General features: G+C 38.4%; 1 pseudogene; it reads left to right on the forward strand.

The window, feature by feature from the left end:
- The window catches only part of LOC109451152 (elongation factor 1-alpha 1), a 55209-nt pseudogene extending 51070 nt beyond the window's left edge, over positions 1-4139 (forward strand).
- The last annotated feature ends 21009 nt before the right edge of the window (positions 4140-25148 follow it).

Here is a 25148-nt window from a genome sequence, read left to right on the forward strand (position 1 = left end):
CCTTGACTTAATTTTTATTTACACCAACAGCCAATAGTGTCTGGCCCAGTGGACAGACATAACTGAATATTTCCCCAAGAAGGAGTGGTCATTGGGGGCAGCAAGTTGCAGCCTCATGTTCTAGGTGGTCAGTTTTGGGTAGAACAGTCCCTCCGCAGCATCTGGAAGAACAAAAGTAGGCTTCAGTCCCTGGAGTGAGAAGGGAGCTTATAAATCTGGGCAGAATAGGAAAATCAGAACCAAGAAATACAAAAATCGAGGCCAGAGATCTGCAGTAAGAAAGAGCGATTGTGCACATCAGGCAACCTTGGCCTAAAGGTTGTGACAATAATATAGCCTATTGTGTCAGCCATTGTGCTATGTAAGCATTCAACGTACAACAATGATTATTACTATAATTACTTTGTCATAGAATCATTGATATAAATGGAAGTCATGTTATTAGTTTGGCCACTCCACCAAAGCGAATTTAGCCCATAATAATTATAATGAACATTTGAGAAGCACTTTTTAGTTGATGACACCCAATCACATACACAATCTAACATAATCCTCAATACAACTGTTATTTATGGTCAGTTTACAAGCATAGCAGGTGTTATTTATATGTCAGTTTATAAGCATTCACTGAATTTCTTAATGATCATTTTAGACACTGGGGATAAAAAGATGAATAAGGGAAGTCCCTTTCCTTGGGTTATCAACTTAATAATGGAGATGCAAACAGCGTCTGATAATTATATGTGTCAACTAGTATTAACAGTGACATTAATGGATGTTTGAGTCAAGTGCTCATGGGAATATAAAGGAAGAAACTCCTAGTCTGACTGGGAGTGTGTGTTCAAGGTCACAAGGGGTAAATAGAGGCATCTAAACTAAACCTAGATGTGACAATAATATAGCCTATTGTATTAGTCACGGTTCTCCAGAGAAAGAACCAATAGGATTCTCTCTCTCTCTCTCTCTCTCTCTCTCTCTCTCTCTCTCTCTCTCTAATAACACTTATTATAAGGAACTGGATCACACAGCTAAAGAGGTTGAGAAGTCCCATAATCTTCTGTCTGCAGGCTGGAGATCCAGGAAAACAAGTGGTACAGGCCAAATGCCTGAGAGCCAGAGCACCTGAGATGACTCCAGTCAGAGTCTGAAGGCCCAAGAACCAGGAGCTATGAGTGCAGGAGAAGACTGATATCCCAGCTCAACAGGCAGACAGAGAGAGGTAATCCTCCCTCCCTCCACCTTTTTTGTCCTACTCAGAACAAATTCTAATAGAAATCCAAATTCTGTCCTAATTATCTGTTGGTGTGTAACAAAGTATCCCAACCTTAGTAGTGTAAACTAACCATTTTATTATATTCACTGACCTGCAAAATAGGAATTCTGAGAAGGCAGAGCAGAATTCTGAAGCTGATCTCTGGTTCATAACAGCTTGGGCCTTATCTAGAAAGACTGTGGAAATCTAGAAATGCCTATAAGTGACTCACGGCCAGAGGACTGGATCATCTGAAAGTTCCTTCACTCACATTCTGGTGGCTGAGTCCAGGTGACTCCAAGGCTGGGCTCAACAGAAACTGTGGATAGGAGGACCTATCCACATCTAGTGTGGACCTATCTGATGTGGATTGAGATTCCCATCATATGGTAGTAGGGTTCCCAGAGGGAAAGCCCAATGAGGACGCATTTAGAGAGTGAGTATTCCGGGGAAACCTGAAATAAGCCACACAACTCTTATGATCCAGTTTTGGAAACCACTTAAGCATCATTTCAGCTATAATCTGTTGGCCAATGTAGTCAAACACTAGTCAGATTCAAGGAAAGGAGACATATATCACATCACAATCAGAGTAGTGTCAAATAGTTTGTGGCCATATTTTCAAACCTGGAGAACATGTTTGGAGAATTGCAAATAACATCAGAGGATAAAATGCCAGAGGGGGATACAGCTGGACAAGTAGCTAAGGCCGTATTATGGAGGGCACTGTTGACCTTGAAACACCTCAAAAAGGAGCTGAGATTTTGTCCTGTATGTGAATATACTAATTATCAACATCACTATAAGCAAGGAGAATCATTTAAGAGTTTTAAATTGTAAAATGACCTCAATATTCTAGCACAAATACTGACAGATGACAAGCTTCGGAGTAGATATTTTTGGTTGCAAGTAATAGAAAATGTGATATAATCTGGTTTAAATAAATAAAGATAACTTATTGGTCCATGTAACAAAATTCCTCAATAGAAACTCTAGGGATGGCCTGAACCAGTTTCTTATAATTAGGGCTCTGGCTTTATTTCTTTGTGATACTCTTGGCTCTGCCCTCCTCTCTGTGCTCACTTGAAACTAGGAATACTTTCCTCATGGAGCAAACATAGTTATTATAACTCTAGGTCTTGTACATGCATACCACAACATCCAGAGGGAGAGAGAACAATCTTATTCTAACATTCTAAGCTGAACTTAAGATTCACTCTAATTTGCAGGCTTAAGTCAAATGTCATGTAGGAACCAACTTTTGTGTCAAAGAAGATGGAGTAGCCTAGGGCACATACTTCCTCTGTAGAATTACATGGATTTCAAAGCAGAAATAATAGGGGAAAGAAGGAAATGAATGTCATGAATAAACAGCAATGTACAAGTCAGCCCAATAAATGTTTGCTTGACAGACAAATAATTTCCAGCATTCATGATCTTTGTGACCTGATACAATCTCTCTGGTACATGTATAAAAAAGGTGGATGAGAGTGTCAGACTAGGGGCAAGGAAACTGGTAAAAAAGGAAAAGACTCATATCAACATCATCATCAGTGGACACGTAGATTTGGGCAACTCTAACACTACTGGCCATCTTGTCTACAAATGTGATGGGATCAACAAAAGAACCATCGAAAAATTTGAGAAGGAGGCTGCTGAGATGGGAAAGGCTTCTTCAAAAATGCCTGAGTCGTGGATAAACTGAAAGATGAATGTGAGCACGGGATCACCGCTGATATCTCCCTGTGGAAATTCGAGACCAGCAAGTATTATGTGACCACCATGGATGCCCCAGGACACAGTCTTTATCAAAAACTCGATTATAGGCACATCTTGTGCTGACTGTGCCATCCTGATTGTTGTTGCTGGTGTTGGTGAATTTGAAGCAGTTGTCTCCAAGAATGGGCAAACCCATGAGCATGCTTCTGGCTTACACACTGGGTGTGAAACAACTAATTGTTGGTGTTAACAAAATAGATTCTACTGAGTTGCCCTATAGCCAGAAGAGATATGAGGACATCATTAAGGAAGTCAGCACCTACATTAAGAAAATTGGCTACAACCCTGACACAGTAGCATTTGTGCCAGTTTCTGGTTGGAATGGTGACAACATGCTAGAGCCAAGTGCTAACATGCCTTGGTTCAAGGGATGGAAATTCACCCATAAAGATGGCAATGCCAGTGGAACCACACTGCTTGGAGCTCTGGATTGTATCCCAGCTCCAACTCATCCAACTGACAAGTCCTTGCGTCTGCCTCTCCTGGATGTCTACAAAAGTGGTGGTATTGGTCCTGTCCTTGTGGGCTGAAAGGAGACTGGTGTTCTCAAACCTGGCATGGTGGTCACCTTTGCGCCGGTCAATGTTACAACTGAAGTAAGGTTTGTTGAAATGCACCATGAAGCTTTGAATGAAGCTCTTCCTGGGGACAATGTGGGCCTCAATGTCAAGAATGTATCTATCAAAGATGTTCAACGTGGCAATGTGGCTGGTGACAGCAAAAATGACCCAGCAATGGAAGCAGCTGGCTTCACGGCTCAGTTGATTATCCTGAACCATCCAGGCCAAATCAGTGCTGGATATACACCTGGACTGGGTCACAGATGACATCGCTTGCAAATTTGCTGAGCTGAAGGAGAAGATTGATCATCATTCTGGAAAATAGCTGGAAGGTGGCCCAAAGTTTTTGAAATCTGGTACTGCTGCCATCATTGATATGCTTCCTGGCAAGCCTCTGTGTGTTGAGAGCTTCTCTGACTATCCTTCTCTGGGCCATTTTGCTATTTGTGACAGACAGTTGCTGTGAGTGTCATAAAAGCAGTGGACAAGAAGTAGCTGGGGCTGGCAAAGTCACCAAATCTGCCGGAAAAGCTCAGAAGACTAAATGAATGTTGTCTCCAATACCTTCCACCAGTCTTTATCCCTGGTGGAAGAACTATCTCAGAACTGTGTCTCAGAACTGTGCCATTTCAGTTTAATAGTAAAAGACTGGTTAATGATTACAATGCATCATAAGACCTTCAGAAGGAAAGGAGAATATTTTGTGGACCATTTGGGTTTTTTGTGGGGGACATTTTTAAATTATTGGTTTTTAAAATCAGTACTTTTTAATGGAAACAAGTTGACCAAAAATCTGTCACAGAATTTTGAGTCCCATTAAAACAAAGTTTAGTGAGAAATGTGTGTTCTTTTGGTCAACACTATAACTTCCTATAGTTATAGGTAAAAGACTTAAGTAAGAGCTGCCCATAACCTATTTCTGGTGCTACATCTGCTGAAACTTTAGAATTTGATCATTCTGGGTCAATGGTTTTTTCCTGCGTGGGAACTTTGGGTTTTTTCATCTTGTCTTAAGCGGAAGAATCATTTGTTCCCACAGTAAAAAACTACGGGATGGGGTCTGTTGATGCAACACTTCATAAGTTAGGACAGATAAGCAAAGAATAACTTTCTTTATGTGTAAACTAGTTTATAAAGGCCAAATTCTGTAATATTGAAGTTCATGTGTTTCATATAAAATTTTATGCAGTTACCTCAATATTGAGTAAATTTTTTATGTCAAATTTTAGTTTTCCATTATAGGAATGTGAATTCTCACATTTACTGATACTGAGGTAGTTTAAAGAATCTAAAATGAGGCTTAAATAGTATTGAGCACTGTCTTGCTATAGTTAACTATAGCCAGATCCTAGCAAAATAATTGATACTGGAAGTTGAAAAAAATTCCCATGTGAAAGATGCCACCCTTATTCCAGGAGGAAAGAGATATTCTAATCACTAGAGATAGGAGTTGAGGCAGAGAGAATTCTGCATGCAGACCTTATTAAAATAACTCTTATCTCCCTTTAGTCTCCCCATATATTTTAGTTACTTTTCCACAATTGCCTCTCTTTTTTCAACCTAATATATAGGCACTTAGGTTTTGCCACTTCTTTGGGTCTTCATTTGTTTCTGAGAGCTCCCTTGTCACACAAAACTTGCATTGAATAAATGTATATGCTTTTCTCTTGTTAATCTATCTTTTGTTACAGAGACCTAGCTGAGAACTTATGATAGGTAGAGGAAAAATTTTTCCTCCCCTGTACACCTTTTCACGTTTACATTCTCGAACAAGCCCAGTACATATGCCAAATGAAAGAATGGAAATATATGCATAATATATATAATATTATATTATCATATTATTGTATGTGAATATATATTCATATATAATATTAATATGATTATATAGGAATATGTATCCATATATAATATTCACATATGTATATATAAATATATATTTATATATAATAAATTTTATATCCAACCACAGAAAGTAAAGTCACTAATTAAGGCATATAATTTTTACAGTATAAGTCCAGATTCAACTTCTAACTGAATTTTATGGCAATTCCCAGAAACTGTCTTTCTGAATCATCTAATTCAGTTTGTACTTAAAGGCCCAACCTCAATTTTTGTCAAGTACTTCAAGCCAGTGTTTCTAAAATGAGTACCTGTAGAGACATAAAATCTATCCATTAATATATTTAATATTTTTCTTCTAATCCTTTCCCCTAAATTGTGTTTTCCGTAGGTGATTGCTTAGCTCTTTCTTGAGAAGAATGCTTTTGCATTAGCTAATCCTTCCTCAGTTTTCTGTTTCCTATTTCTAAAGGTTACACCTTTATTTCTTCTCTTTCAATAAATTTGAAAACTCACAGTGCTTGATCCACTGTTTATCTTATTGACCATATTCCGCACTTTCAAAGGCAACTTTTGCTTTCCACGATGACATTTAACAAGCAAACTTGACCATCAGTCCTCATATAAAACTCATTGCAAAGGAAGGCATCATTGTCTCGGTGACAGTTTTACGGCATTCTTTCTCCCCACTTCTTCCACTCTAGAACCCACCCAAGGGAAACTGATCACTTCATTTAAAAGCTTTAAACCACATAGATTATTTATTTTACAGGGTCCCATCAAGTGTCTATCTTTTTTGCATTTTTAAGCTATGACTTTTTTGTTATTTATTTACTTTTTAATTGTCCTTTGTCTATTTTAAGTGCCCTGAGTGAAAAATCTATATGGAAGCTGAGGAGGGAGAATAATTTCCAATAGTTCAAGGATTTCCAATATTTTTGTTCTTTACTTGTCAATAATTAAAATCTTAGCAGATAAGGGGATCTTTTTAATTTTCCTCTAAAATATAACTATTCTAACTACTTAAACTACTATTTGTAAAGAAAAATCTCTTTGAGAAGACTGCAAACTTTTCATCTTTTAAAATATGTCTACAGTTCTACATAGAAGACATGTACTATTCTTGGGTTTTCACTCTTCCCTCATTTCTCTCCTTACTTCTCTAGTTTATGGGTGAATAGAGCGTGCACAGAAGCAGAGACAACCCCTTCCCCCCAAACAAGTGCTTTATTCCGTGCCCTACCCAGGCTTTCCAGGCTCCTTCTGGGTTCAATTCCAGCTTAGTCCACTAAGCAATGATAATTACCAAGATCATATGCCAAATATATTCTTTCTTTGGCAAAACAAAACAAAGACCAATATTGTTATTTTACCTTATCACGTTTACATTGGAAAATGTTTCATATGACTATTGACTTAAATTAAACACTTGAATGGCTTTTTACAAGGAAATAACTTACAGCAATTACGTACCTATGCAAGCTCTTGTTCCAGAGACAAAATGCCTTAAGTGAATCTGATAGCTAAAGCTTCAGATATCCTTCCATGGGCTTCTTAGTCAGGCATCCCTAAGAGGGTCAGTTCTGTGCTCACCAAGGATATTGATCTGTTGGTTCCACCAAGCCAAGTTTGTTACTGATGTGTTCCTGGGGGTATAATACAATTGTACTGGAAGGCAGAACAGGATCATGAGCTTGTGACCTGAGCAGGCTCATAATCTCAACATGTATGCTGTGCTGTTGCTGTCTTGAAATTCTTAGTAGTTTTTGAACAAGATGCCCTAGTCTTCATTTTGCCCTGGACTCCACAAATTATATAGCCACACTCGCTGGGAGGTAGATACTAACACAGCCAATTTAGGGAAAACATACGTAATCCTCAATACAGTCTTTTGACAGAATCTGGCTAACTACGCTCCAAAAAGCAAAAGGATTCCTTTTCCTTACATTAATTGTATTCCTCACCTGGATCATTTTATGTGAAGGTAAATATAGTGTCCGATAGAAAGGAAGAGAAGCATCAGAAAAAGGAATGATCAGTTGACATTATTTTTTTATATTAGAGAAAATAATGCTAGTTTAGAGGGAATAATTCAGTCAGTGATTTTTTATCTTTTTTAACTACAAATCATCTGACCTTTCAGATTCCATTTAAATACAATATAAACCTAAGTCACTATAGAAACTTCGAGGAAACAACTGCATAGATTGCTGTCTTTTCAGTACTTAAATTTTAGTAAAGACAAATTTTAAGGGGACTTTTCTCAGAAATTTGATATTGATGAATTCATTGATTTGGAACTGGGAAACATGATGGTTTTATTCCTGCTCTACTCTGGGAGGCAGTAGAACATAGTATGAAAGTCAAGGTCTTGAGTAAAGATGGATTTCGATCCCAGCTGGATTTCCTTGGGCACATCCTTTCAAGACTCTGAACCTCAGTCTCCTCAACTTTAAGACTGGGTGATTGATAGTCATCTCACAGGGTTGTGATGATTAAAGAAGATATGCATGTAAACTATCAGGCAAAGTGCTGGGATTTCAGTCAGTTGCTATTGCAATTTTTATAATTATTGTTCCTCTTTCTTCTTCTGTTCTAATAGAGGCCCTGTCTAAAAAGACATAATCTTTCTGTGAGTTTGAATAAAGTATTGAATAAACAGCTTGGTGCTATAATATCCTCATCAATAAAATGGTTGTTAACCTAGCATAGCACTTGGTAGGTAACAGGCAATCAGTAAGCAATGCCGTGTAAACTGGGGTTCAGCATTAAACAAGACTTTGTGAATGTAGCACACACCAGGAAATGTATAGGCAAGTCCCCTGAAATAGTTCTCATCTCTTAATTTAGTGTGAATCATATTTGAAAATGTTTTAAAAGATTAATTTCCCTGACCATGTATAAGAAATAACAACCAAAGCATATAGTCCTTTCAGTTCTTAAAGAATTTTTATGCATTGTCTCATCAGATGAGGTCATGCAGCTGGTGATGACAGCCTGGAATCCTGCTCTGAATTTTGTGATCTTTCTTCTTCATCGCCTATTTATTCTATCAAATATTTAGAGACACACTTAGTACTGTCTGCAGGAAAATTACTTGAAAGATTACTTAGAATAGAATGGAATTAGCGTATTACCAGCAATTCCTTTCGGCTAGCTACCTGAAAATTTTGAAAACATTTATTTGTAATATATGTACCCCTATGTTCATTGCAGCATTATTCATGGTGGCCAAGACATGGAAACAACCAATGTATCCTTCAATAAATGATTGGATAAAGAAGATGTGGTACATATGTCCAATGGAATATTACTCAGCCATAAGAAAAGATGAGCTACTAGCATTTGCAACAACATAGATGGATTTTGAGAATATAATGCTAAGCGAAATAAGTCAGACAGAAAAAGTCGAGAACCATGTGGTTTCACTCATATGTGGGATATAAAGCTGAAAGTAACAAACAAACAAGAAAACAAATAAGCAAAAACTCATAGACACAGACAACAGTATAGTGGTTACCAGAGGGAAAGAGGGGAGGGTGGGAGGTAGAAAATATATGGTGACAGAAGGAGATTTGATTTTGGGTGATGAACACACAATACAATGTACAGATGATGTATTGTAGAATTATACACTGGAAACCTGTATTATTTTATTAACCAATATCACACCAATAAGTTTAATTTAAAAAAAGTTTGCTTATAATAAATCAATAAAAGCACTCTATAGTCAAGACTTGTTCAGTGTTTAGGATGTAAGCTCCCCTCTTCTCCTAGCTGGCACCCATGTGTCATAAGACTATCAAATTGTAAAGAACAGGAACCATACTGGGGATACAGAGGGCCATGCCCAAAATCTATGGGGACTTACTGAAGATAAATTCACCTGCATCCTTATCCTACCTAAAATGAACCCTGGATTTGCATAGTAGTGTTTGTTTAAATTCCTAATTTCAGAAAAGCTTTATTATGTCCTTATCAAGCACCAAATAAAAGTATCCTATCACCACAATAAAATAGTTCTCTATTGTAGACAGCACTTGGGAGAGATTTGTAAAATCTCTTAGATGCTCTGTCTTCTAGTTCCAGTCTCACTGCTTTCGGCCTCAGTCCTCTGCTTGATGTAAAACCCTGTGCTCCAGTCCAAATCCACCTTGTTTAGGTTTAGTGACCTTGGGGCCAGTTAGACAGGGCCTGGGACCTCTCACAGAGCTGCCATCCTTTAAATGTTTACTCCTTCCTGTGGATAATGGCCTACTCATCTCACACCCTTCCTGCCTCCAACAGGGCTTACTTGGAATGGCTCACACTCCAACACAACACTTTACATTATTTTCTTGGTCATTGGCTTGCTGGGCTAAATTAACTCCTCCCTTCCAGCCACTATGTTATGAGAAATGGCAGAGTTCTTGTCACAGATTTAGTTATAGCTTCTCTAATGCATGCTAAGCGTTTGCACAGTTTTTATAATGGTGATAATAAGCTTAAAGCAGTCATGTGAAAGTCATTCCTACATGTGTTATAAAACCTTTGGATTTTATCTTTAACTGAGTGGCCCTTCTAGAAGTTTCCACGGGAATTTGTTTTAAATTTAGTTACAGAAATAGAATTTTGACCTCCTCTGATAGAAACAAAGCAAGAAAAATCTTATACTTTCCTTTTTTTCCTTGTTGCCAGCAAGTTCAGAAATTCTATGAGAACAGTAGCAACTCTTATGGTTAACATATTTTGCCTCCTTTTCCTTTTCTTTGTTTTGATTTTATCATCTTTTTAAGTTGGTTAAAGTAATTTTTGAAAAGAGAAGGGTGAAAATAAACCATTAATATATGTTATGTAATGAAAGCTTAGAGTTTTATAAAGGCTTTCAAATACACCATAAAAAAGAGAAGAGTCCCGAATATTTTGCAGGTGTACTTAGGGAATAAACGGGCAGATCAAGCTTTACTCATCCTCAAATCCATGACCTGGAGTTGTGGGTCTCAAACTCCAGAGAGCATCAGATTCCCCTGGAAGGCTTGTTAAAACCAGACTGCTGGGCCTCACACCCAGAATTTTGACTCAGCAGATCTGGGATGTGGTCTGGATATTTGCATGTCTGACAAGTTCCTAGGTGACACTGATGCTGCTGACCAGGGACCAAAATTTGAGAACTGTTGACCTGCTCATCTTGTTAGAGAGCTATATAAGTAAAGAAGGAATTGATATAAGATCTACTTAAATGTATGGACAATGTGAATAGAAGGTACATATTCTATTCACAAGGAGTAACACAGATACTGGGGAAAATAAAATCAAGAGGATGGCGAAAGTCCCGGAGGTGCCCACAAAGACTTTGGAAAAGGAGATGAGGCTTGACCTAAGCCTGAGATGAAAACCAGGTGGGGAAGGCAGGTCAGGTAAGGGGGTAGATTTGAACAGTGAGGAAGCAGAAATATTTACAGTGTGTCTAGTAAATGGTGTCCATAGAATGCACCATCCAAGGAGCTCAGTCAACGTCATTGAATAAATGAACAATGAAGAAATTAATGGGGAAATCAACAATTTCTTCAATGAACAGTGAGGATAGTAAATGTGAACAAGAATGGACTGAATTAGGGTGAGTTTTGAAAGTGAAATCAAGAAGTTTGATTTTAATTTTTTAAGCAATGAAAATTCATTGAAGTTTTTGGGTAGAGTACACATTTAAGTAACATTTTTGAATATACTTGTATAATGGTATTATATTACATTATTAATTTCTTGTGGCTGACAGCACATAAAATCAATGCAAAGAAAGAGAACATTTCAAAGGAGGCATTAAAAGGAACTTGTCATAGACTGGTGTATAGGGAGGAGAAGAGAAAGCCACTGTGAATCCATGTTTCCAAGCCTGGGTGTGAAAGAGAAAGATAGAATCACTTACATAAGGAAGTGTAGAGTAGAAGATAGATCTTAGAGAAGAAATTATGAGTTTTGTTTTAAAGCAAGACATTGGGAATGGAGTGGAGGTGTCGGCAAGCACTAAAGATGCCCAATTTAGTTTGGTAAAAAGAATCAGGTTGGCAGTGTGGAGGCATTCTTATGGAGATGACAATCTAGTCATGAGAAAAGCAGCAATCACTCTCATGCCAGCCTTTCCTCCCTGACCCCCTATGGATCTCCTGTGAACACTGACAGCTTTGGCAGGTTGCAGATGAATGCCTTTTCCCCCAACTCCATGTCCTGAGCTGACTGGTCACCCAGAACCACCCGTGTGGGCCAGCTGGCTCCAGCCTGGGTCCAGAGGCCAGAGTGCTTCCACAGCCTCCTCAGGGCCTGGAACTTAACAATGCAATTCTATGGCAACCCTGGCAGGTCCCAGCTGGCAACAGTGGAGATGACAACAGCAAAGCCCTCTGTCACCACACCCTGGGGGCCAGTCCTACCAGGAAGGGGAAGGATCAGACTAGTGCTGGAGCCCAGGCAGGCAACCAGTTCCCACTAGATTTTAAATGCAGAGGGAGGAGAACCAGGAGAAGATATTGCTCTAATGACCAAGGCCAGTGGGAATGTCCAGGCAAGGGGAGAATGTGATGGCACTGAGTATAGTTCACAGATAAGAACCTAGAGGAGCCTTCTGGCAAGGAAAGGAGCCTGGAAGGCATTCAGGGGAGGTGAGAATGGATAGTTCCTTCAAGCTTAGAGAAGAAGTGGAACAGAGGAGCATAAGGCCTAGAGAACGTTTCCGAGAACAGCATGATTTGGCAAACTGGAGACTCTAGGGAAACGTCAAGCGGTTTAGTCATCAGAACAAGAGGACTGAGATTATGCATGGTGACTAAGAATAAACTGGAAGAAAATGGGGTCCTTAGAAGATGTACAAAGTGGAACAAAGGAAAAATAAGCATTCCTTTATGTTGTTGAGTTGGAGGTGATTTGGTCCATTTAAATGTGTGACAGATCACCATGCATTCCCGTGACTCAGAATGAACACAATATGTTTCAGTAGATGTATTTACACAACACACCTATTGTGTAAACAGCTTCCCAGTGTTCCCGATGTTCAGCCAGTCTGGAGAACTGAAACAGAGGGTACTGAGCTGGTACCTTGATTCAGGGTGCTGTTTCATCTTCCTGCTGCAGCCACAGAAAAGCACTGGAGGAAAACAGGAGAGTAGAACCATGGGACCTTGTGGAAGCAAGGTTATGAGTTGCATGTTATAAAATGGAAAGCAGAATTTTGAAAATTTATCAAGTTCCAAGACTGGGGATCTGGAAAGAGAGCAAGGAAGCCCTGACCATCCTGAGCTAATTGAGCTGTAGGATCTGGAGGAGAAAATTGGGCAAAACAAAATTTGTTCTTTGAAACTGCACTTCAAAAATGGCTTGAGAGTAGATAGGACCAGTTTGCTAATTATAGCAATGTACCTGTGGAAAGTGTCAGAGTCCCTACTCTGTGCTAAGTACCTGTGAGTAGTTTGACAGTCAGAATTTTATTTAATCATAATGAAGATACCATAAGGCAAGCATTATCATCATTTTATAAGGAGAAATTTGAACTCCAAAAAGTTCTATATCTTGTCCAGCTTTCTAATCCAAGCCTGTATTGTTTCTGTGACACGGTCCTGCCACCACAGAATATTCTTGTGTTCCTATCTGTGTTCCTTAAAACCAGGCCAGGGATGGCCTGACAAGAACTATAATTCCACTTCTGCAGCTTGTAGGGTTGCAGAAACACCAAGATGCCTATAAGACAGGAAAGAAGCTATCTATCCTGTTTTCTTTTATGACAAAAGGATACAGTGCTTTTCCCATTGAAATTAAAGTAAGAATTAAACAAATGCATGGGTTACAGTATTGTTTTTCTTCTATAATAGAAAATATGGTAAAAACAAAAGCAGACTTTGAACTCTCACTATGTTCTATAAAGACATATTACTTTAAAGTCAGAATGAGTCAGCCAAAAGAGAGGTCATTCTTAGCTTTTCCTGAAGCTCTGTTTTTTCAAGCATACTCCCAAATATTAGATCCTGAAAAAAGAGTTTATGATGTCCAAAGTAAACCAGCCAGAGGCAAAGTAACACTCAAATGTCTTTTTAATCATTACTACTTTCCTCCTACTTCTCAGCATGTAAACCTAACTGCCAACCCACTAGGTGGTTGTGGCAAGCAATTCAATAACTTCAATAAATGTAAGGACATCAATATCACCAAAGTATTAAAATATATAACTGTTTCCAAAAGGAGCACAGTATCACAATGAAATTCTGACAGTAATACTATCTTCATTTTTAAGTTTATTTTTAGAATATGCATATGTGTGTATAAGTGTGTGTGTGTGTGTGTGTGTGTGTGTGTAGCCAACTTTTTTCTCAAGTCTAATATAGAACCGGCGGTCTAAACAAGTGCCACGAACTGAAGGTGAGTTTCCAAACCTCAGAGGCAGTGACAGTGTCTGGTGCCACTGTCGTCAGGTTCTTTAAGACCTGGAGTCTCTGATCTTCCAGGACCAGAACAAAGGCGTTCGAAGGGCCAGGCAGCCTTAGTCACGTTGGCAGTCGAAGTTCAGCATGCCCTGTTTCCATTCTCCTTGGACAGGACCAGAGTGCCAGGTGTGATTCTTTGGTCCTCTGCCCAGGTTTATAGGGATGGCAAGTGGTGCCAGTCACATTCAGTCACGGCCAGAGAGAGTATCCTGAGCGCGAGAATATTGTACTGAGTCAGAGGAGGTCCCAGCCAGGCAGAGAACTTTGGAAGACAGAGTTCCAAGCACTATTTTAGGGATAAGGAAGGATATCCTTAGGATCCAAAGGAAAAAGTCTTCCTTATGATTAACCCAGGCAAAAAATAAAACTGTAATTTTTGCACTTGAATTGCATGTGTGTTTTTCATAATGATAAATCCCAAGCATATTCTTGGCCCTTCGGTTTTTGCACTGGTAGCCTTTAACACAAGAAACTGGACTGTTTAATTGATTTTATGACATCTTAAAATACTATCATTTCCTTAAAGAAAAAAGAAATAAAAGGAAACTGACGTTCTGCAGACCATCCCATCACTAGCAACGTTGATGTTGGAAAAACTTGACTGGTCCTTCCTAAAAAGGGTACTTGTTCATTCAGAAACATGTCTCCTCTTTTAAGTTTTTGAGCAATTAAAAAGAAAAAAGCAATAACCCATATTAAAATGATTAAGTTCGAGGATGTTTGCTATTATAGAGACAATGCTTCAGAACTGAATAAATGTAAAAGTGAAACTTGTACTCGTTGTGAAAGAGTATCGTGATGTTTTCATTTTGAAAATATATTCTGCAAATGAACTTCTCAAAATATATTCTTTAAGTCCTCAAGAATGTATGACTATGGAAAAAAATAATTACCTTTTCAACTTGAGAGAAGGAAAACTGTTGGAACAGTTTAGGCAATGCCTATCCAATAATAAAAAAATGTTTCTTGGACCACAATTCACCCTCTAAACCTTCAAAAGCCTATCATTTATCATTAATTTTGAAATAAAACAGGAAATACCTGTACTAAGAGAACCTTTGAAAACAAGCAAAGTAATTGGCAAGGAATATTTTGGGAGGCACTGACAATAATGTAATGCCTGGATTAGTCTTTCAAAAAAACATGAAATTGTAGCTGGGAGGCATATGTAGCTAAAGATTCAGCATTCCAGTGCTGAGCATTATAACTCAGTTCTCTTGATATTCTGACATATTATTTAACAAAAAGCACATGGAAGATGTTCCCAGAACCCAACTGCAGAGTTCATATATGAATCAAATTTTTACTGTTATGACGGAGCTCACAGATAAAACTGGCATAAAGATAGTAAAGTACTGTTGTGCCAGGCAGTTTTTGACAATCAGGAAAAACACTTTTAAAAGATTATATAAAGTTGTGAGAATGATAGTAGCTTGGCGGGGGTGGGGGGGTGTTATCACTTTATGAGGGGTTTAAATGTCTAACTATGACGTTGCTTTGTACACCTGAAACTAATAAAAAACTTTAAAAAAATAATGAAAAAAATGAAAATTGTAAAGTTCTTTAAAAAATAAAACATCAAAAAAGATTATATATACATATCTGTGTATATGAATATATAACATACATATATATTATACGTATGGTTGTACGTAATCCTAGCCTGCTTTATTCATAAAAGGACTCTGAGATGCCAGAACTTATTATATTTGTCTTTTAATCTGGCTTTATTCTCCAATGGCTAATATCAGTCTTTGGGGTGTAGAAGTTTGTAGGATTATCATTGTAATATCCATCTTAAACCTCTGCATTTACTTACTTGTCCCCAAATAGACCTTAGACTTTCCCACCTCTGTGTCTTTGCTCAGGCTGTACTCGGGGTATAACACCTTCCCTTTGGATTCCACTCAAAGCTCATTCAAATGGTACACCCACTCCTGATATCTGCAACTGGATATGATTTCCTCCATTGTGTTTTTGTCACTTTCTTATGACACATTTTACTTTACCTTAAGTTAAGCTTATTAACTACAACCTTCCTCTCCTTCATTCCCCTTCCCTCACCCCCACAAACACTAGGTTGTACATTTCTTGAAGGAAAACACTTTCTTTCCACCCATGTAAAACTGCTTATTACAGTGACTTTGCATAGCAGGGCTCAAAAAAATGTTTGATGAGTTAGAGTGAATTTTCCTGAAACTGAATTGCTGAACTTTTTATGTTTATTGGAGTGAGAGAATTCACTTTGTATGGTTCTTTGGGTCTTATTTATTCAGAAATCATTTTTAAAGCATTTAATATGAAGTATTTAATTCTTCTCTTTGTTTTTCTCTGTTAATTTTTGTTTTTTCTCTGTTAATTACTACAACTCTTCCCTCCCTTTTTTCCTTCCTTCCTCCTTTTTTCTTTCCTTCCTTCCTCCTTCCAACATTAATTGAGTATCTGTTATCTGACAGGCAGTTAAAAGACACAAAGAGGAATAAGAAAATCTGGATCAAAATTTAGAATTTAATAGTCCTGACAAAGCTATAAACTGTGTTCTAGATTAAGACAAAGACTTATCCAATGTATTTATCTTAATAAGAAAAGGTATTTTAAAATGTTACCAAAAATGCAAAGTAGTCACATTGTAAATTCATTCCAAGTCTTCTCTTCAACCAGTTCCGCTTCATGCCAACAACTTTTCCATCAAATAATAACATCATTCATAATATGACAATGGCTTAATTCTAAACTATGAATTTTAGAAAACAGATTGGGAGAGAGGTAGTTTCGTATCACCCTGACCCCTACCCCACTGCCCCAGTGCCTATCATTGAAACAACAAATTACTTAACCATTCTAAACTGCCTCAAACGTAAAAGGGGAGTTGTTCAGTCATTTGTTCACAAATATTTATTCATTCCTTCACCTTTGAAGGAAGCGGGCTCAATTCATGTCAGAGGGGAAATAGGGTTGACAGGTAAAATACAGGATACCCAGTTAAATTGAATATCAGATAAATAACAAATAAAATTTTAAGTATGTCCCATACAATTTTTGGGATGTATTTGTACTGACAAAAATATGTATTGTTTAACTAAAATTCACATTTAACTGGGTGTCCTGTATTTTTGTTTGCTAAATCTTGCCACCATGGTGGGCGAGCACTGGCTACATTGCTGCTTTGCCTTTGCAGAAGCTGGTTGGAGCTGGGAGAATGAGATTCAGGACAGACAGCCAAAGTATAGCAGGCTGACACGTGGAGGATGAGGCTTTGAGTATGCACCACTATGCAGTGAAGGCAGAGAATGAGGCGTAGGCACTGACTACCATGCATAATACATTTGGGGGCTAGCACTGAAGAAGTCAAAGGAAAAGAAGCTGGGCAAGGTCGTGGGAATCTGGAGCCCAGGCAGAAAAGTTCGGTTTTAGTTGTTTATGTTTCTGTGATAACTCTTCTCCTTCATCTTCCCCAATCTATGGCCAAGTCTACTGCAAACACACATTTATGTGTACATGAACAGAAGAATAGGGAATGTTTTATACCATCATGATCATGTCAGTGTTTAGGGCATTAACAAGTTTTCTGTGCTTCCAGCCATATTGCTTTACTGTGGATATAAGTGAGGTAAACCAAACCAAGCAGTTTTCAATTTAGTTCTACTTCGCTCCTCGTGTACAGCTACAGTTAGAGAATGCTTGGTCTTCTGGAGCTGAGCTAGCTCTTCACCCAAATGGCAGGGCGTTGTGTCAGTTCTTGCTCAGCATCTTAGGGCCATCCCACATATTTGCAATAAGAACCCAGAAGAAGGCTATCCTTCCCCTCCTAGAAGTCAGTGAAGTTCCGTCAAACTTCATGCCTGCGGCTTTCATTCCAGGGCATATGTATAAATCTTTTTCTACTGACTGTTCCTAAGGGCTGAAGCCAGCGCCTGGTCTTTCCACGGCATTATCAGATGACAGATCCCTAAGACCACCACAGAAAGATCAGCCATCTCTGCCTGGCCTTTTTTGATCAGGACCTTCTGCGTCTCTGAGGTTCTAGATCCCAGATGGCTGTGGGATAGGATGTCCCACCAGCCCAGTCTCCTGCTCTTCTCCAGCTGGACTCATCTGGAGAGCCTTGGGTACACTTCTTGTCCATACTCAGAATGCTTACTCTCCCAGAGGCAATTCTGAAGGCTTGCCTTTTACTCTGTTCCCTTCCGTTCGGAACTCTCCCCTAAAATCTGGAATCTAAACATATTAGGTTAACCATGGTGCAATTTTTCAGCTTCTGTCTTAGACAACCTCTTCTACTCCCGTTTTGTCCCATACCCCAGCAATCTTCTTCTCTTGAGGCTCATGTCTCCCTCCCTCAATCTTAGCTGCCAGCATACATTGTCGCCATTTAGTCTTGTCCTCTAACTTATCTCCTGGAATCTGAACACAGAAAATCTGATATTCCCTTAATTGCATATTTCATTTTCAATTTTAGACCTAAGAATGCTATGTCTTAGATAAAATGTCAGAATCACTCCCCTGCACGTCCACCAAAGAGTGAGTGGAAGAAAAAATCACACATGATTCATGCTCACTGCTCTGACAGACAAACTCACAAACTTCAATGGCTGCATCTAATAAAAAGTACAGCTTGCTCACATAACAGAATGCGTTGACAGCTGCCTTTTCCTCTCCATGGTAACTCTGAGACAAGGGTCCTTCCATCTTGTGGTGCCACCATCTTGTAGGGCTCCGTATTCACATGTATTCATTCCACAGATGGGGAAAGAGAGGGTAGAGAACGCAACACACACCCACTTCTTAAAATTCTCTGCTGGAGTCACATTTTTCTCTAGATGCGAGGAGCTGGGAAATGTATATGGTTCCTGATCTGGCAGCTACCACCCAGTGACAACTCTACACCATGGAAGGGAACATTGCGCTGTCTGTGCCACGGATGGTAATCCTTTGTTGTCTCAGCGAACAACACAGCGTCCACCTCAAGATTAACTTAATATGTAAAACTGTTAAGACATCTTTCTTCACATAGACCAAATAACTGTGAATAAAAGTCTCATGTAGAAAAGGAATGGAAAACAAAGTGATTTAAGGATCTCTGAGTATTTTATGTATTTATAGTGTCCCTTCCTCTGTAGACGAGTATATAACAGTTTACATAACAGTATGTAACTGGTTTCTCAATCTACTGTAGCTAAACACAGATAATTGAGAGATGACAGTATGTAATTTTTTTCTTAACTTCTTATAGCTAAGTACACCTTGTGGAAATAAAGTAAACCTAAGGGGTATCTGAGAGCCTTCTCATGTTTGTTATTGCATAGAGGGTAAAGCACAAAGCCATCGAGGTCTAAGAATACTTGCTAAGCAGATTTATTCATTCAACATACATCGAGTGTCCACTATGTCTCAGTCATTGCGTCTAGCAGCAAGCACTAGAAACATTAGAACTATAAGCAAGGTTCCTGCTCTCGGTAATGGATAATGGAGTATAAAGTGCATGTCAAATAGTTCCATTTTTGAGATAATACAGTGCCGAGTTTATCCTTTGAGCATAGAGGGCTAGATGTCAGAATTGGCTATGGTCTAGTTGAAGAAAAAAAAGCCTTAATGTATGTTGTATAGATTAACTGTGTTGCTTGGGGGTAGAATGTGCATCCGATTATCAGGGTTGTTCATGTTATTGAAGGGCAGAGAGCTGCCTACATGATGTACTTTGAGAAGGTATGCATGGTCCTTGATAGCAAATCATTTCCCATTTCTAGCTTAACTGAAGGCCACAACTTATTGGTAAGTTAACTCCTGGGCCAGTATTGGGCATTATCACTCTTAGCAGTATTAGTCAAACTTGTAGCAGAAAGAAGGGCTAAGGGGATGGAAGAGATGATAAAAAATTAAAATAGGGAAACAGGGGGTGGGGTGAGGGGTTGTCCTGGGCTGGCCCTGCAAGTAGGAGTCAGAAGTAATCCTGAGTCAGGAGAGAGGAAATATTACTACTTGTAAGAGTGCCTGTTATTGTAAGACTCTGCTACTCATGAGCATGCATTCAATCCCCAGGCATGTCAGGGAAAAATAAATTTTGAATACCTTAAGAATCAATTGTGAATCTTTCTTCAGGATTTTGAAGTTGAGTAATTGAATTGAACAGGGTTTTTTATACCATTAGGGATGGAAAATTGGCATGAAGGTCCACTGAGAAGGGCAATGTGCAGGCTTTTCCCCAGATTGCCAAGTACGTAAAGTACTTTTTCAGACTCTAAAATCTAAGACATCTCTTGGTTTTCCCTCGTTGAACTCAGGTCTTATCAGGAAACTTATCATAGAGATCCACTAACTGGAAATAATATCTCATCCTCCCACTTCCTCTTATTGACCTACTTTATGGCATTTACTGTATTTTGTGGTCGATCATTATTTGTGTGTTCCTTATTTCTCTTATTTGAGAAACTTCTCTGACTTGGGAAACTGTTGGCAGTAAAAGGTAGTGGTTAAAGACATACTCTGGAGTCAGATCTGGAGCCACACCTGGGCCACTTAATAACTATGTCAACCTCTCTAAGCCTCAATTTCTTCCTCTGAAAATGGATATTATAATAGTATGTGAAATATCAATAGCATGGCACTTGGAATAGGCACTCAATGAGGTTTTATTAGATCCTTTTCCTTTGTTAAGTAATTTAATAACTTTGCCCTTAGGAAGCCAGTGTTCTTAAAGCCATTTTTTGAGAGCTTTACAGAGGTTATATAAACTTTCTCAGCATTATATAGCTGGTTAGTAGAACAATCTGAATTTGAACCCAAACTGAGTCTGGGAGACCTTTCTTTCCAAGATAGCAGGGAGCCTCTATTTACTAGCATCCATGGCTGACTTATACTGGGAGGTTTCAATGACAACATTTGTGTGTTTTGATTTTTTTTTTTCCTGTGAAACAAATACGCTCTGGTAGGAATGAATCTTGGCTCAAGCATCCCTGTGTTCATCACAGAAATAGCATTTAGTGGGCCTCCAATGCTTCATAATTTGAAAATTGAAAACAGATACTATACAGATACTTTAATTCTGAATAACGATTTATTAATATAAGGAAATGTTTAAATTGTTCTCATACAAAAATGTTTCACTGATACCATGGTGCTACAGTTCATATATATTGTAAAAGTACAAAGAAAATAATAAAATTACATTTTCTGAAAAAAATATATGCTAGCCTCTAAATTTTATTTCTCTGTAGCTTAAGAGTTAAGAGCCAGAGAATGCCTAATTTAATTTTGTGGAGGTTTCCCCCAAAAGTGTTCTTAAGGTAATGATGACACCAAATCTTGCTAAATGCTCTCAGTTAAGTTATTCCTCCACTGAAAAAGAAAGGCAGACGATGGAGATTTTCTAAATATTTAAATAGCATTCTATTGAAACACTGACTTTATTTTTAAATAGCCAACTTAGCAAAAAAAAATATATATATATATATATATATATAGCTTATTTTTATCACTCATCTTTATTCCTCTACAAATTCTATCACAATCATAAAATGATAATTTACTGTTTTTCTAAAGAACGTATTTTACCAAAAAGAATAAAAATAAAATGACAATTATTTTTAATTGTTTTTCTGCTCAGACACTGACCGTACTTCCAAATTAATTTATACGATTACAAAAAATATTTTAGGTATGAAAGAGTGAAATATTCTTTATTCCACAAAATATTTGAAAAATTTCTCAGTTGATCCCAGATATTCATTTCAATGGAGTCTCTCTTTGGTCACCCAATAATTCATCTCATATTTATTGAGTGCCAATTACATGCTAGGCACTCTGCTCGGTGCCAAGGGACACAAGGCTGAAAAGATACATTCCCTACATTCAACAATCTCTCGGCAGACATTTAATGAATAGTTTTATTTTCCTGTGATAGTAAAATAAGCAGAAACAAATTTTTCTAAGCATCAAGTAACCTCTACTTTAAGTATGTCTCTCTTGCTATTTAATGCACTCAGTGCACTGTTGAAAATTTTTAACCCCAAGCCTGATGTTTTAGCTCCATTTGCTGATCCCAATAAAGGGCTTTTGTCATTCGTTTATCTGATAAATACAAGGCAACCTGTTAGTTTCCTGGCGGGCTAAATAGTGGTAGGACCAGTAAGTAGGTGCAAAAACTTAATGGAAAAGGTAGGGGCTTGAGCTGGGATTTAGGGTAAAGAGGAAGGAAGACATATTTTCCAGTTACTGGCACTTGCATCAGGATTAATGAAGATGATACCCACTTAACTGGATGAATATTTCCTTTCCTCAGGGGACTTGCCGGCCACCAATGCCAGGCATTTATTACTGAATAGAATTTTTATCCAGAAACCCGCTTCCTTACCTTGAAACTGCATTTAAATGACCACGGGGACTCTGCACCCACTTCCTCAAAACTTCTAGCCAGCTCCAATCCCTTAGGTCTTAGATTCCTGTCTGGTCTTTCACCAGATTCAGGAAAAGGCAACAAAATATTAAGAGGGGCCAGAGTGGAATGTGGATGAAAGTGACTTATGTTCAATATTATACAATTCTATATTTTCATTTTTATAACCCAGAGTGTATTTGCTGTTTACAAAAAAATAGTTTCAAAATTAAAAAGTTATAAAAGCACATTCTCCAGAGTCAAAAGCAGCTCCCAGCTCTCAAAAGTGCATCCTGAGTCTTAACACTTAAAAATGTAAGCAATGTGAAAGGACCCAGGGAGAGGGAGAGCTTTTATAATTCAGAATTTCTGCATTCACCCACTCCCACCTTTTCTTGACTAAAGTGGCTCTTTCTTTCCACATTTATTCAACAGTTGTGTCCTGCCACATGTTTTCCTTGTGGAGATGAGGGAGAGGCTCTATGTGGGTGTAAGTTCTTTAATTGAAGAGGGTGGGGGGGAGGACTAGTTAAACAGTGTCTTTGGAAATCCATCTCCAAGGGGTGCAGTTTTGGCCAGTGTCCATTTGTAGATAGGAGCACCAGATCCAGAACTTAGTTTTTTCCCCCTGCAAGGGGTTTTATGATTCAAGTCTTCCAGTCTTGGACCTTAAAGCCACTCATGAATGATGACCGGTTACAGGCTTTCTGAGGACAAACTCTACCTACCAGATGAGGACTTCAGTGGGTCCTTAGAGAGCTGCACCCTTCAGGTAACCAGTTTAGGGATAATGAATTCAGTTTCTTGTAAACATTCCCTATTCTCCACATTCTACACCCGGACACCACACGCGGAAATTGAGTGTTTTCCAGCATGAGTGGGCTGGCTGAAGCCAAACCCCTAAGATGTGGGAAAACCACCAGGGATAGTTGACCACTTTCTCTGCTTCTGTGGGAATCCTGTGACTAGGAGCATCTTGCTGTGCATATTCCGAATAGGGAGGCTTCCATTTTAGTCTCTGCTCCAATAGTAACTCCTTTGATCACACAGGCCTGTCCAAAATCTTGTGTGTCGTTTCCCTGAGATTCTGAGGATAAAAAGAGCAACAATACATCTTAAAGCCTCTTGGAATAAATAGATGTATAGATAGTTTGCAGTTTAGATTGATGTTTTTTAGCACTTTATAACAGTGTAGCTAGCCTCTGTTGGTCAAGCACATTAGTGTTCCATTATTAGAATAAAATTCGGTGGCATGCCAAGTGTCTTCTGATGTGACGTCAAAGTGGGAACGATAGTCAACTTGAAAGAGTAAACTAGCATCTGTGAAGTTTCTTATCACTGAGATAACTGATTTTATATTGACATTTTTCAGTTTCCTCATTTGTTTTTGCTTTTCTTCCTGAGCAGCATATTTATTGTTAGTTTGGATCACTTTTTGTGATGTTGGTATTAAGTGAGACAGCTATGTAAACAAGTTGCTAGGGATTACTGGTTTATCAGTAGCAGAATGTCTGGTCCATTGCCAATATTCATTGATCTGTTTATTATGACTCTACCCAGTACAATTTTAGTGGCAATTTAAAAAATGGTCTTAAGGTTTCACTTACAGAAGTCCACTGGTCATTTATTAACCCACATTTGAGGGCTAACTCACTGTATAATCTTTACCAGCATTATTATGACAGTTGTTATAATCCACTGTAGCCAGGGAGCAATATCCCAATTACATGTTCTATTGTTTCACTTGTAATATGAGAGCAATACAAATGGTTGATGATAATTATGTTGATTTTTCAGCAATTTGCAAATTAGTAAATTGGTACATTTAGAAATATAAATATACCCAAAGGCTAATACGTGTGTTGGGGCTAGTTCGCACATATTTAGCGAGTGCCTACGGTCTGTATGGTGGACTACAATAGGTACAGTGTAGGGATACCAGAAATTATGTAAAACAAACAAGGAGTGTGCCTGGCACAGGATGCAGTTTGTACTGGATAAAAATGAAAGTACCTTACTGATTGACTTAGTCTTTTCTGGAGACAAATAACCCTGAAACTTAATGGCATAAAACAATAATTTATTATAGCTTACTACTCTGTGGCTTGGCTGGGCTGTTCCTCAGCTGGTTTCACCTGGGCTCATTTGTGCTAGAGGAGCATCCCCCTGAAGCGTTAGCTAGGTTGGAAGGGATAGACTCTTTCACAGGAACGGTAGTTGGTGCTGGCTGTGGGCTGGGCACCTTGCTTCTCCTCCAGGCAGCCTATCACCCTCCAGTAGGCCAGACCAGCTCCCTTATGTGTTGTCAGGGCAGTGCTCCAAGGGAGTGAAAGAGGAAACTGCAAGGCTTCTTGAGGTCTAGCCTTGGAAATCACATAACATCATTTCTAGCACTAATCAAAGCAAGACTCAAGGCTGGTACAGGTTCACAGGCGTAGAAAAACAGGCTTGATGAAAAAAGTGGCAAAGACACATTATGAAAGTGTATACATGCCAAGATGGGTGGTATCCGTGCCGTATTTTACAATGTACCATATTTGCCATGTAAAAATGAGTCCTTCACAAGGGTTGTCTTGGCATTTCAAAATTCCTATTCTGTTGCTGTGGATGACCAATATTGGATCAAAACCCAGTTGTATACATGATTTTGTTGACAAAACTGTCTGTGAGTAGCGTTCTAAAAACAGTGGACTTCTATTTATGCTTTAAAAATTGATAGAGGGATTTAATTATAGAGCTCTAGAAACAGAAGAACTAAACTTTGTGCTTCTCAATGTTAAAATACATTTACCTTCATCTATTTTTAATTTTTTGATCCAGAAGGCACTGTCTTCTTTAAACTTTTAAATAATATCTTCTACTAAAAACAATGGGTTTAAAGTAATACTGTACTATTCTTG

The sequence above is a fragment of the Rhinolophus sinicus genome, linkage group LG04 (assembly GCF_036562045.2).
Source record: "Rhinolophus sinicus isolate RSC01 linkage group LG04, ASM3656204v1, whole genome shotgun sequence".
Lineage (NCBI taxonomy): Eukaryota > Metazoa > Chordata > Mammalia > Chiroptera > Rhinolophidae > Rhinolophus > Rhinolophus sinicus.